The 15,637-nt window shown below is 36.5% G+C and overlaps 1 pseudogene; it reads right to left on the bottom strand.

Moving 5' to 3' along the window:
• Nucleotides 1–252: 252 nt before the first annotated feature.
• Nucleotides 253–1,311, bottom strand: LOC149190322 (crocetin glucosyltransferase 3-like; annotated as a pseudogene).
• Nucleotides 1,312–15,637: the final 14,326 nt, after the last annotated feature.

The raw sequence follows: 15,637 nt of genomic DNA, 5'->3' as shown, positions 1-15,637 counted from the left end.
AGACAGGTTACATACACAACACAACTCTAGGACTGGCATCCTACTGTAAGCTCTCTCATCATGTCATTCACAGCACACACATATGACCCTTGCTTCCCTCTGTCCTTATCTTCACTCACTGCCTTCGAAGCCGCATCGCTAATCTCCCCGGCTCTCTATCTCAATCAAATGCCATTTTCTTCCTTCATCAACATTATTACTCTTCTCTCCACCGTCTGGCTTTTCTATTCTCCCTCTTTTCCCCTCCACATCTTAATGCACACCCCGACTTCCTCCTCCAACAACTTTGAATTTGCGAACTGGTCCGCTATCATGGGCCACTAGATGATGGGCACCCCTCATGTTTGACAACGACATGCAATTCTGACTTCCAAATGAAACGTATAACATTGTGGACGATGCCTTTGAATGAAGCCACTACAAGCATTTTGTTGACAACTTTACTTTTGCCTGGTTGCCCCTCCATAGAAAAATCGAATCGACCATTATATGTGAAGGAGATAAAGAGAGCAACAAAGAGGGTAGGATCGACCCGATTGCCCAAACCAGCCTACCGGTGGATTTTCCATATGTTGGAGACTGCTATTCTCCAGCTCTTCGAACGTATTACATATTGACCCCCAACTATGCATGTTGCAAGATATCTGACGATTTATGAACAAGGACCAGGAATCGGATCCCGTGGCCATTTTTATGATTGGGGGGAGCTGAGATAGCTACAAAGTAATGTGTGGCATGTCAGGCAAAAAAAATTCGTCGTCGTGGGTATGGTTGTGAGGCAGATGAGTCCATAGCAAGTAATAGATGGAGGTGCCATAAGCCCCACAAATGCAGAACTGAATCCTTGGGATTCCCAACCTGTTTCCCACATTCGGAGTCCATCCCAAGAACATGTTGCAGGTGCCCACCATCTTCTGGACAGATCCGGCTCATGAGGTTCTTCAAATGGGGTTCCAACTGCTCCGACGCTTCCGTGAGACAGATGATAAGATGGTAAGGGAGGGAGTCCATGTTTTCGGTGTGAGGAGGAAGACCATGGTCAGCTGCCGAGAAGGGAAGCTCTGCCAGGAAGATATCTAGACCATCGCCAGTGGAATTGATCTCGAGTCTGAGTCTTTTGATGTTGAGAGGTGTATTGACTATTGTGATGGCGAATTTGGTTCATTTGGCAAGCAACCTTGCGAGCTCCAGGAAGGGGATTATGTGGCCTTGAGCGATGAATGGTAACATCACCACATGGTGATTCAACGGTCTGTTCTTGCTTCTAGTCAAATTCTCAGCAGGGGAAGTCGTGGCGGAGTCCATTGCAGGTAGGAGATATGTGCAGAAAAATAGAATCCGTTAGATGTGCTAGCTAGAAGAGCTTGCAACTATTGCTCAATTATTACAATCCATAAATGTGACGGAGTGCCAAGAAAGAAATCATAGTTGAGTGACGCGGTAAGGTCGTCACCATAGTTTGTGGTTGGGCAGATAATAAGTACCACATAGAGAGTACCAGCTCTCTCATCAACGCGGAAGGCGTTTATTCAGTCGGTGGCCCCTCAGAGTTTCATGTCCCTTAGTATTGGATCTTGACTCCAATAAATTTGGGCAAAACAATATTTACCATGCCATAGGATATTTAGTACCTGTAAGAGTACATGGTCTCTGCATGGTCAGCCTAAAGTACATCTCTACAATCTCTACATTCACATGGGCATGAACATGGGCATGAACATGGCAAAGCCATATTTACTGGCAACTCATATTTCCAACCCATAAATCCATTAATACAACTAAGGGACAGTTCCCTGAATGGCATGCCTATGCTTTCATAGCTCATGTTATCATATAAAAATTAAGTTATTTTTAGTGTGATTTTTTGGAAGTTTTTTTGGTTTAATTTCTCTAAAATACTGCAGAAATTTATTGAAATCACAAATTTGATGGGTAACCCTGCACAATCTAAATGTGCTAGCGGTTTTGGAGAGTGTTGAATCCATGTCATAGTCAAAAAACCAGTTTAAATCACTCAAATCAAAATTTTACCTAAAATAATTACACCAAATTCAAAAATCCAAAAAATAACACTAAAACCAACTCCTATAAAATTTTTTCCCACATCCTGATTTTTAGACTCCGTAGCTTTGACTCTAAATGTCACAGTCCCACCATAATTAATGCAAACAATCCACTTCCTGATTTTTGGACTCCGTAGCTCTGACTCCAGATGTCACAGTCCCACCATAATTAATGCAAACAGTCCACTTACATCTATTGAATGCCACACGATTTCAAACTCACGAATTTGCGGGGAAAATTTTAAAAATCAAATGAAGTATATGTGGGAGAGACCTAGTTGTTGGAAATAATACTGAGAGGGCAGGGGGGTGAATCAGTATTATCAGATCAATAAGACTTTTTCATTTCCATACTTAGATACATATACGCTACTTCATTCAAGGGAACTCGCGTGTATACGCAGCTGTGTCTAAAGCAACTAGCGTATATCCATTAAATGTTGATCTTTAGTTAGTGCATCAGAACTTCATTAACCATATGAACAGTAAGCAGGTGCAGTAAAAAACAGAACATATCATCACACACAAGAAGCACACATGAACACCATGATATAAGGTGGAAACCCAATGTGGGTGAAAACCACCTGCTGCAATTCGTTTCTATCTTCCTTTATTAAGAAACTTCTTTTACAATGTACTGGTGCAGTCCTTTACCTACAACCTTCTCTTGTTTTCCAGACTCTCCTGTAAGGGAGCTCCAACCCCCTTTGCTCTTGTACTAGCTAATATACTAGTACGTAGGCGCCGACCTACAATCTTCTCTCCTCCAGGTACCACGTTTCATAAATTTTTAGACTGGGTACTCCTGAAGCACAACACATAATTTGAAGGCCACATTTCATCAAGTTTTCATATTGGACGCATAAATATCATTGAAGCACAAAATAGTCAATACTAGCATCATCAGTTTCTGAATCACTGAAACACTGAAACCCTGTCAATAACATAGTCACCAGAACATAGAGGAGATAACAGAACTCTGCCATAACCATCAAATCCATCTGCAACTTCAAATATTATCCTTCATAATGTATACGCTACTATAATGAATCAAACCCGCATACATACGCGCTTTTGCCAAAGACAACCCGCGTACAGATCTAAAAATAATTTCTCATAACTTGCAACTGTACCAGACATCAATCATACTCATAACACTTACAGAACAATACATGCGTCAGTATGTAGATCTAGAACAAGCATCATAAAGATAGTTCATTTCAAACCATTTGATCCCGATCTCTCCTTAGATCTTGTTCTCCATCAACCGGTGAGATCCCTCCTTAGGTCAGATCAAGCAATGCATCATCAACCCATAACCTGCATCCTGGATCTCATACTTCTTCAGATATTCAAGACTTTTTGGATACCCTTGCCTAATGATCTTCTTCTCCTTTTATAGTCTTAGGCCTTGCTCAATACCACGGTCCAAAACCATAATAAATCAATACCAAGAGCCCAATACTTGGGATCAACACACTTGTCGAGATACCATGGTCCAAAACCATAGGTTCAAATACCGAGGACTAACTACCACAGACCAAAAGTAAGCTTTCCGACATGTACGCGCTTTTCGTGCATAAAACTGCGTGTATACCCTACTTGGTATATAGCGAACCTGCGTATACGCGACTTGGTATATAGAGAACCTGCTTGTATACCCTACTTCGTATATAGCGAACCTGCATATACGCGACTTGGTATATAGTGAACCTGCATGTATACCCTACTTGGTATATAGTGAACCTGCGTATATATATTTTCTCTTCATACTTGTAGTCTGATCATCAATTCCTTGTTGCTATCCTTCTGCACTATGATTTGTCATTAGCTTGATTTGCCATCAAGGACAACACTTGTGTCATAATGCCAACAATCTCCCCCTTTGGACTTGATGGCAAAGCTAACTTGTCACACTTAGAACTTGATCTTCTTGTTCCTTTGAGTTGTCCTACATCTCATGCATTTAGTCACATCTGTAGATTGATCTAGTTATATGTAAGTGAGATGTTCTTCTATGAGAGGGTTTTCATCAAGTACAACACATGCATCATAATGCCAACAATCTCCTCCTTTGGACTTGATGGCAACAACACCAAATCACTCTCCCCCTTTGACATCAAGGGCAAAGGGCGGACCAAGATATTCTCTTCCTTTGCTGAACATTCCGCTGTCCATGCTCCCCCTGAGTACTTGCTGAAATCTCTGAATGAGCTCCCCCTTTGTATATGCCAAGGTGTACCAATCTGTCCATGCTCCCCTTGAGTACATGCTGAAGTCTCTGCTCTGCTGAAGTGAGTTGTTCATGCTCCCCCTGACTATAAGCAAGGTCCACAAAAAGATGTTCTACAAGAAAGAACATGACTCTATACATCATAAGTGACCTTCCTAGCACCAAAGTCTCATACATACATCCTTCACCCAACCAAGTGGGGATCAACCTCCCAACCAAGTGGGGATACATTAGAAGTTTACATATGACAACCAATTACATTACATCTTCATCCCAGGCATAGTGGGGAAACCAATATAGGCCGTTACATGACCTTGACGCCATGAAAGAGATACCACAAAAGAGATATATGACATAGAGATGAAATATCAAGACTATGCAAATCATCAATAACTATTATTAGCAACATCTGTCAATCACTGTATATATCAACAATCATGTTCTCCTTCTGATCTTCTTTCTACAGCTGATCCACCTGAATCAAAAATAGCTTGAGAACTAGAACCAAGAGCTTCTAAGGTAATGTCAACAATGCATTATTAGAAGATTATCTGCTCCCCCTGAACCTGTGCTAGATGGACTCTGACAGACCAATATCAGACTCTCTGCAACCAAAGTCTGTCCCTACTGATTTCCTTCAAAAACGCCATATATGTGTCTGTACCTGCATAAATCGGCGTATGTACATGGATACCCCTCATCCAACTCTCGTACACTAATTTCTATATCAACAACCTGTAAATGTCCTGTAACAAGGTATGCCCGACATAGATGTCAACTCATCCTTTTAAAACATCATCTTGAAATCATTCACATTATATCATATGTGAAACCACCTTAGCCATTTCACCAACATCAAGCTCTACTAGATCCAAGTATCATTACTTCGGAACATCTGCATCAATCAACATATGTAAGTGTCAACCTATCATCAAACTCATCATCATGTCTCCAACAAAGCGACTTTGAGTAGTCATCCATGTATCAACACTATGTATCTTGAGCTCAAGTTCTTTTGACAAAACTTCTTGATATCATCAGCAGCAACAATCCTTATCCACATGAGTGCCTGCATCATAACTGTATGATCTTTATGCATATGACAATAGCAGTATATGAGTGACTCATCATCAAGTGAGGAAGATGTGTATTCAAGCTTTGTACTTCTCCTTATCCTTATGAAGATCACCATGTAAGCACCATATATGCATCATCAAGGAATCAACCATAAATCTGATATGAACATCTACTATGTACCTTCAAGAATCATATGAGAGTTTATCATAGACAACTCACAACCACATCATAGCAAGATATATCATTTAGCCATATAAGAATCATCACCAAGGACTATTAACCATAATGCCAACAATGAATTATTAAAAGCATATGCTCCCCCTCAACCTGTGCCATCTGTTAGAAATGATCATGCATATATCACCAATAAGCATCAAGACATCATCATCTTCAAGTTAGGATCAAAACACTTCTAGACATCTTACAAGTATCAAAACATTTCCACACATCCTCAGCAGACTGTAACTATTAACCAATAGAGAAAATAATGGACTGAATCATATCAGATCCTTTTTTTGAGCCTGCCCCCACTGATTTTCCTCAGACTGACATATACGCGATTTTGCAGTGTCTAACTCGCGTATATACGCGACTTCCCTTTAAGAAACTTGCGTATGAGATTCTAGACACTGAAGTTTTATACTTTCAGCTCCCTCTGAGTCTATTATGTCTGTGTTGTGCCACATCTTTCTGACTGTACTTCCTTCTTCTTCCATATCTTCAAGTGTGATGATGTTTTCTCCTTTTGGTGTGATGTCCGTACTTTGTTCCTGCATTTCTTTTCTATATGTCCAAGCTTGTTACATGCATAACATCTTACATGTTTCATATTCCTCCTGTAACAATCAGCAGCTTTGTGACCAAACATATTGCAAGAAAAGCAATATCCATTAAAGTACCTGGAATGTGACAATCTTTCTGCATGATAGTCTTGAACACTTCTTCTTCTACATCTAGCTGCAACATGTCCAAGATTATAAAATACATAACATTCAGAATTATTCATAGGAGGAGTAAAAGATTTTCTTTGAGGAGTCTCTTTCCTTGATTGTTGATGGGGTTGACCTTTCATCTCCTTGTTGATCATTTTAGATTTCTCTTTAGAGTTCCTTGCCTCACCTTGTGAACTAGATTCACCTTCAATAGATTCATGAAAACCAAGACCAATCTTGATAGCAGGAGACCTTTGACTATTAAGAATATCATCCAAGGCTTTAGTACTATCTTGAAATCTCAACAGTTTATCCTTTTCTTCTAATTTACCTTTCAAGATATTTACCTCAACTTGAAGTTGTTCCTCCTTTTCTAGACATTGCTTCTTCATGTCTTCTTCAACTTTCCTTCCTTCTTCCAACTAATGCCTTAGTTTGAGAATCTCCTTTTCTTGTTCTTCATTCAGATCCTGCTGCATTTGACGAATTCCGAAGGCACATTCCAGTTGAGATTTTAAGCTGATATCTTCATTTACCTGTTTTTCAATAGCTTGGAGTAGATCTTTATTCTTCTTCTTTGATTCTTCAAGATCTTCCTTTAGCGAGCGGATCGTGGCTTCAAGACTTTCATAGTAACTGGATCTATCTCTGAGTTTCTTGATGGTTGTGCTTCTTTCGTTGACTTCATCTCTTAATGATGTCACTTCACCCTGCAACTTTTGACATTGATTTTCCTTGTCCTTGAGTAACTTTCTTACCTTGTTTCCTTCCTCCGATTGAGCTTTTAGTTTGGTAACTTCTTCTTTGAAAGCACATTCCCTTTTGTTCAATAGATCTTGTTGATCTTTAATTTTGTCTGTAAGCCTTTTAAATTCTTCCTCTATTTGATATCTTTCTTGTTCACCAATCAGAGCAAATTCAGTTGTTTCGCTATCACTTTCATCTTTTCCAAATGGATAGATAGCTGGAACATTCATACCTGATAGTTCATCTTCATTCTGAAATGATTCTGAATCTGATTCCGAATCTGATTCTGAATCTGAAGAGCTTCTTATACCTAGTCCCCAATCGATTCTCCCACTGTCATAGTTCTTTTGAGATGTCTTCTTCTTTTTAGGTGCTTTCTTCTTAAGCTTCTTTCCCATAGTTCCACGGATCTCCTTCAAGCGATCAAGCTTCTACCAAAGGACCTGCTCTGATACCAATTGTTGGAAATAATACTGAGAGGGGGGGGGGGTGAATCAGTATTATCAGATCAATAAAACTTTTTCATTTCCATACTTAGATACATATACGCTACTTCATTCAAGGGAACCCGCGTGTATACGCAGCTGTGTCTAAATCAACTAGCGTATATCCATTAAATGTTGATCTTTAGTTAGTGCATCAGAACTTCATTAACCATATGAACAGTAAGCAGGTGCAGTAAAAAACAGAACAGATCATCACACACAAGAAGCACACATGAACACCATGATAAAAGGTGGAAACCCAATGTGGGTGAAAACCACCTGCTCCAATTCGTTTCTATCTTCCTTTATTAAGAAACTTCTTTTACAATGTACTGGTGCAGTCCTTTACCAGCACACAGGCTACAACCTGCAGAAGGCTACAACCTTCTCTCGTTCTCCAGACTCTCCTAGAAGGGAGCTCCAACCCCCTTTGCTCTTGTACTAGCTAAGATACTAGTACGTAGGCGCCGACCTACAATATTCTCTCCTCCAGGTACCACGTTTCATAAATTTTCAGACTGGATACTCCTGAAGCACAACACATAATCTGAAGGCCACGTTTCATCAAATTTTCATACTGGACCCATAAATATCATTGAAGCACAAAACAGTCAATACTAGCATCATCAGTTTCTGAATCACTGAAACAATGAAACCCTGTCAATAACATAGTCACCAGAACACAGAGCAGATAACAGAACTCTGCCATAACCATCAAATCCATCTGCAACTTCAAATATTGTCCTTCATAATGTATACGGTACTATAATGAATCAAACCCGCGTACATACGCGCTTTTTCCAAAGACAACCCGCGTACATATCTAAAAATAATTTCTCATAACTTGCAACTGTACCAGACATCAGTCATACTCATAACACTTACATAACAATACATGCGTGAGTATGTAGATCTAGAATAAGTATCATAAAGATAGTTAATTTCAAACCATTTGATCCCGATCTCTCCTTAGATCTTGTTCTCCATCAACCGGTGAGATCCCTCCTTAGGTCAGATCAAGCAATGCATCATCAACCCATAACCTGCATCCTGGATCGCATACTTCTTCAGATATTCAAGACTTTTCAGATACCCTTGCCTAATGATCTTCTTCTCCTTTTATAGTCTTAGGCCTTGCTCAATACCACGGTCCAAAACCATAATAAATCAATACCAAGAGCCCAATACTTGGGATCAACACACTTGTCGAGATACCATGGTCCAAAACCATAGGTTCAAATACCGAGGACTAACTACCACGGACCAAAAGTAAGCTTTCTGACAAGTATGCGCTTTTCGTGCATAAAACTGCGTGTATACCCTACTTGGTATATAGCGAACCTGCGTATTCGCGACTTGGTATATAGAGAACCTACTTGTATACCCTACTTGGTATATAACGAACCTGCGTATACGCGACTTGGTATATAGTGAACCTGCGTGTATACCCTACTTGGTATATAGTGAACCTGCGTATATATATTTTCTCTTCATACTTGTAGTCTGATCATCAATTCCTTGCTGCTATCCTTCTGCACTATGATTTGTCATTAGTGTGATTTGCCATCAAGGACAACACTTGTGTCATAATGCCAACAATCTCCCCCTTTGGACTTGATGGCAAAGCTAACTTGTCACACTTAGAACTTGATCTTCTTGTTCCTTTGAGTTGTCCTGCATCTCATGCATTTAGTCAAATCTGTAGATTGATCTAGTTATATGTAAGTGAGATGTTCTTCTATGAGAGGGTTGCCATCAAGTACAACACATGCATCATAATGCCAACTCTAGTGAAATAAATTTTTTGACAATGACCTGGTTGAACAACTTGCAGAGCTCTCTAAAGACTCCACCAACCCCAATGCTCCACCATGTTACCTCGCTCAGTTGTCCGAACGCATTCAGTATTTCAACCGACCACAATGGAGCCACGCCTCTCTCTGTGTAGTACGAGCACAATGCAGCCACGCCTCTCTCTGTGCAGTACGAGCACAATGCAGAGACTAACTGCAATAACACTTCTCACGATGGATGCACCAACTACATCAGGGCACTCAAAAAGGTATCCTGACACAAAAAATCCATCGATAATCTCAATACGGTGTTGTATTTTCTTTATCTGTTTGAAAGTCTGAACAATTTCAAACAATTTCGACCCTACTGCACTTAAATTATTGAATTTAACAAGAAGTTGCATTTTTTTTTGCAAAGGCAAGAATGGACATTACTCTGAGAGAACCAGTAAAATATACAACAAAGACTATAAATTATTGGGGTAAACATGGTTATTATCAAAGAACAAGACTGTATATATCCTCACGTCTCAGGCTCTCGAGTACACTACCCACCCAGCTAACCGGTCAAAGTGAGTCTAGACCAAGTTTTTTTTACTGGAGACGTGGTGGCTCTCTATTTAAATTTTGTGCAGGCTAATTATATTTTTGCATTCTGTGACTATGGTGTCTCTGGAATACCTCTTACCATATCCACTCTTGAGTATCTCATCCTATCTTTTGAATCTTCATCCATCGATTATATTTTGAGATCACAGGGTGTAAATCATGTAGTTCCCATAACTACAACTATCTAATAATGTGTGTAGTTCCCATAATGTATGTAGTTCCCAAAACTACAACTATTACAACTATCTAATAAGGGATTTGAATAATTTCCATATGCAATGCTAAAAATTTGGTAATCAAGATAATAATCATCATCGTCACTAAAAAATTTAGAGAAATAATGTCATCGAACATTCACATTTTTTTTATAGTATACATGTTAGAGAAAAGACAAGTACAATGTCTATGGAATAGTTCTATGTTTTTTATAATTGAAGGATAATCATGTATAAAAGTTGAAGTGTTTTACTAAGTATCCACTATAAACATCAAAGTTCACAATGAAGTAATCATCAAAGTTGATTACATGTTGAGGGAATTTGATATGATTGTGACAATTATCATTAACTAGGTGACAACTAGAGTAAGTGTTCAAGCATTTTAGTTCATGTAATTCCAAAAAAATGTAGTTACAAAATTAAATATCTACAATTGAGTGGAATAATCATTGATAAAGGAAATATTAATCCTTCATCACTGATCTTTTTTGGGTTTGATGTTCATCTTCTACATATTTTGTTGGATGTGTGTATGGTTAAGTTTGCACCTTTATGGATTTGATCTTTCTCAACCTATAATAGATTTATAGTTAAAATAAATCTACACTTGTAATAGTTATAACTACAAGTAAACATAGTAAATTTAAATATGTTAACGTTGAAGAAATAATTCTCACATATGGAAATGGATTCTAACCAAACTTGTAATTTTGAGATGAGATAATGATTTTGAATTTATCGAATAGAAAGTAAAATGTTTAATATGTTTAGTTTCTTTTTAAGATGATATTTTTTCTTTTTGTTGTTTAATGTTTTATCTTGATTTCCATTTTAGTAAAAAAGACAAGTAGAAAGTTTCATACAAAAGGTTGAGAAAGCTTGTTCATGAGATTCAAATAAATCGATAGAGCATTGAAAAGATCAAAAGGTGTAACCAAATCCCCATAATAGCTTTCCTGTGTGCAAATGACAGACTTATGAATTCCTCGCCACTTCATCTAGATTTCATGATACCTATAGCATTGTTGTAGTCTAGTGAAGAATTAGGTGCCATGTAGCACATCCAAGAGGTCATTAATGGCTATGATATGGCATTTTTTTTTTACCATCAACTTATTAATGTCATGGGAGTCTAGGTACATGCTCTACAAGTGTCCTTGTTTTTTCAGTATCATGATGACTAGGCAAGAGTAAGGACTAGTACTATGAAATTATCATCTATTATCAACAATTTTATAATTATCTTTTTAATATTTGTTTTTAACAAGTTATGGGGTGTTTCACAAACCTATTGATATTTATTCAAAATCAAATATAAATTTGGTTGAATTTCTTGTGGGGATCTATCCATAACTTGGATGCCTTTAGATTGGGAAATAATGCCTAAGTAACATTTCTTTAAGAGATTATCCATATATTAAAACTTGATAATTTCTACTGAATTGACATAAAGACCTTTGAGGATGTGCTTGTGGCCCTCATTATTAAATCCCAAATATAACTCTTTAAAATCCATTAAACCTAATGAGACCTAAAATTGGCCTACTTGGTTCATCTTTTATGACCATTTTCTCGTCGCATACCTTGCGAATGGCCACTTTTAAGACTAATACCTATTGCACAAACCAATTTTCTAGCCATTTAATACTTTACTAATTAATAACTTACAATAGTTATTTTGGTTATGATTGTAAGCTATTGAAAGGTTGTTGGTGATAAATCTGCTCATGGGTTATCAATGATGTTTGAATGGATATAAAATGTTATTGTTGGAGAATGACTATTTAATTGTTTTATCAATGTTAGCTGTCTTCTACCAACACTTCTCCAAGTTACACAATCAGAGGATATTAATAGAATATATAGTCCCTTCTGTCCTACAAGTATATACATCCATGAAATCAACAAAGAATCTAGGCTAGAAGTGGAAGTATTTATTAGAAAACTAGGACATGTAGGTTAAACTCACTATTGTAGCTTAACCAAGGTGACAATAAGCCTATGAACATGTGCTTTCAAGCTACTTCCATTTTAAAAAAAGTATTGAATACCTATGTCATAATTTTATGACAACCCTATCTACTTCCATTAAAAAAAATCTATCAAGGTTTCATGTGAAAATAAAAACAAAGAAACCAACCCTTAGTACACTAATGAGTGTAAAATTTCTAGAAAATCCATTAGGGAATCTTCTAATGATTCTTTAAAATTAAATCAAATAAATAGATCCAAATCCATAATTAAAAGGAAAAGGAAGCACTACATAAAATAGGAATGAAGAAAAGATTTTGTATCTATCTAAGTTAGATCCTAATAAATTTTGGAGGTAAATATTGAATTGTGAAACTAAAGAAATTCATATGATTTCCCCAATGGACCATAGAATTCATTTCTGAAAATATTGACGAATCCCCTAATTATGTGGATAACATTCCAAATATTTCTATGGAGAGTGAAAGTTTTTATATAGAAGACATAAATTTCGGGGTTAAAGGACTGGAAAAAGGAAAATATAAGGACATTGAAGGCTACCAAGTTGAAATATTAAAAGATGGAGGGTATATCCTTATCGATCAGATATAAAGGTTCCTCAATTTAGAAATCAAATTGGGATACCTTAAACCTTGGACTTAAAACCTCATTGTACCTATTTTTAAAAGTGGAGATAAAAGAAATTCCTCTAATTATATGACCATTATGATTAGTCCATTTTAGGTAATATATATGGAAATATTTTGAAAGATTTTTTTTTTTTTTACATTTGACTAGAAAACCATGGAAAGAGAGCTAAAGACCAAGATTGTTTTAGAGGCTATCATTAAAATTTGGGCCACTTGTTATGTTTATGATCATTGAAGAGAGACAAAATACTAAAAACTATCTCCTTTGTTGTTTCATTAAATTTTGAAAATATTTCGACACAATTCCAAAAACTAATATTTAGAATAGGTTAGATGAGTTAAAAGTTCCTTTCAAGTTAAGAGATGTTGTTGTAATATTGTATGAGAATGTTAATACCAAGTATACGAACATTAAGGGATCTCCAAAATAAATTAATATAGGATTCAAGTAAATTTGTCCCATATCGCTTATGGTTTTTGGCATATACATTGACAAGTTAGAAAGATGGTTTGAAAAATGCAAGTTGTGTTGGCTTGACTCTCATTAATATAGTCATCATCCTTCTTATTTCAATTATATTTTTCTTATGGTGAGAAGTCCCTTTATGAACTTACTAAGAAATCAAGGATGCTCAAGAACTTATATTCTAAAATAGGTTTACGAACACTAAAAAAATGAATATTATGATAATTAAATCCAAATAGATCATCTAGAGTACTCCCTACTCCCATATAGGATAATATGAAATAAGAGGAACCTTCATATATATATATATATATCTTTGAATTGGTATTCATCCCAACCAAGATTGGAATTATAACATTGAGAAAAAGAAAAATGGAGGGTGGAAAACTTATTGTGTGCTTGAAAGAAATTGTAAATAAGTGGACCATTGGCTATGGGATAAGGAAAAAAAACCTCTTTGAGAATATTTTCACTCCTGATATCTTTTGTGGATGTGAAGTTTGGAGGTATAGTATCTCTAGATAATCCTCAAGAAAGACATAGTAGATACACAAGAAATTTTATAACTCATAATCTTAAAACTAAAGGAAACACATATTATAAGGGGATGTATTGTGAATTATATTATAATTATGCCAAAGAATTTCTTGTGGAGTGCTTTATTTCCTTAATGAAACAACTCTAAAAGAAATGCTTGCTACAACTATGCGATACTTCACAATGAATAACCTTATGTCAGCTCTTCTTCTTTATGTAATACTATTTACCTCCTAGGAACATTCTACACAAAGAAACCTTCTAGTAAGTCATCTTACAATTACTTCTTTCAAAATGTGTTGCCACCTATATATTGTTATTTGTTTTGGGTACCAACCCAGGCACCCCATATTATCCCCCTAGGTATACACCACTATCATACCTTCCTCATAGTAGCAAGCCTTTCCACCACTGAAAATGTGGTTGTCATTAGGTACTTAATGTACAAAAGCACAATAAACAACATAAATGGAAAGAGGATCCCTAAATTTGCTTTAAACTCCATAGAAACCAATAGAAACTCAAGTGTGGATGGCATAATGATGCCATATCTTAGCCAAATCATTAGGGGTGAAGGAATAAGTCATGTTATAGAATATCGATAAAGTTGGAGCTCAGAAAATTTTTGTTTAATTTTGTAAGTATAGTGTCGTGCAGTACAGATAAGCAGTGTGAGAAGCACAAATTGACCACATCATAGGGTTGGTGTAGGAAGCGGGGCACGACATAGGTGGACGTCGTGCATTAAGTGTATTGGTGGTGCCAAGAACAGGAAGTTGTGCATATACAGAAGATATACACATATACGAAAGTTGTGCAAAACTTCAACATCTATATATGCACAACTTCATTATATGTGCATATTCTATATATGCGCATACCTTTGATATATACATAAATGGATATGCACATATACGGAAGTTGCGCATATACAAAAATTGCACATATATGGAAATTACACATATACGGAGGTTACACATATACAATGGCTGAAGTTGCACATAAATTATGTATATGCACATCGTCCATATATGCGCAACTTCTGTATATGTGCATCTATCATATATGCACAACTTCGGTCTATGCACAACTTCGGTATATGCACATATATGGAAGTTGTGCATAAACAGAAGATGTGCATATATAAAAGTTGTGCGACTTCCGTATATGCACATCTTTCGTATATGAACATGTATTCCATATATGCACATATCTTTCATATATGTGCTTCTTTTGTATATGTGCATATCTGGAAGTTGCGCATATATAATAAATGCACATATAAGAAAGTTACAAATATACAAAGGATATGTCCATATACAGAAGTTGCGCATATACAGAAGATATGCACATATATAGAAGATATGTGCATATACAAAAATCGTGTATATCTGAAGACTATTGTATATACATATTACGAAAGTTGCACACAACTTCTATATATGCACAACTTCTCTATATCTGCATATTTGGAAGTTGCACATATATAGAATATATATGCATATACAGAATATATATGCATATATAGAAGATATGTTCATCTTCCGTATATGTGCAACTTCCATATATGTGAAACATCCAAATATGTGCATATATAGAAGTTGTGCACAACTTCAACCTCTATATATACACAACCTTTGTATATTTATAACTTCCATATATGAACATATGTTCCGTATATGTGCAACTTCCTTATATGCGCAATGTTATGCAACCAGCTCACAAAATAGAAAAAAAGATAGATAAATGCCTTCAAAATCAGCCTCTTCGAGGGGGTAACCTCCTTTACATTACACAAATGAACAATTCTTGGATGATACAAATGAAAAAACCTCATTTCTATATATAGGAGTCTA

This window comes from Pinus tabuliformis, chromosome 3_1 (assembly GCF_031772625.1).
Source record: "Pinus tabuliformis cultivar Carrire ecotype Pingquan chromosome 3_1, CPIR1, whole genome shotgun sequence".
Classification (NCBI taxonomy): domain Eukaryota; kingdom Viridiplantae; phylum Streptophyta; class Pinopsida; order Pinales; family Pinaceae; genus Pinus; species Pinus tabuliformis.
This window is presented reverse-complemented; position numbering and strand designations above follow the sequence as displayed.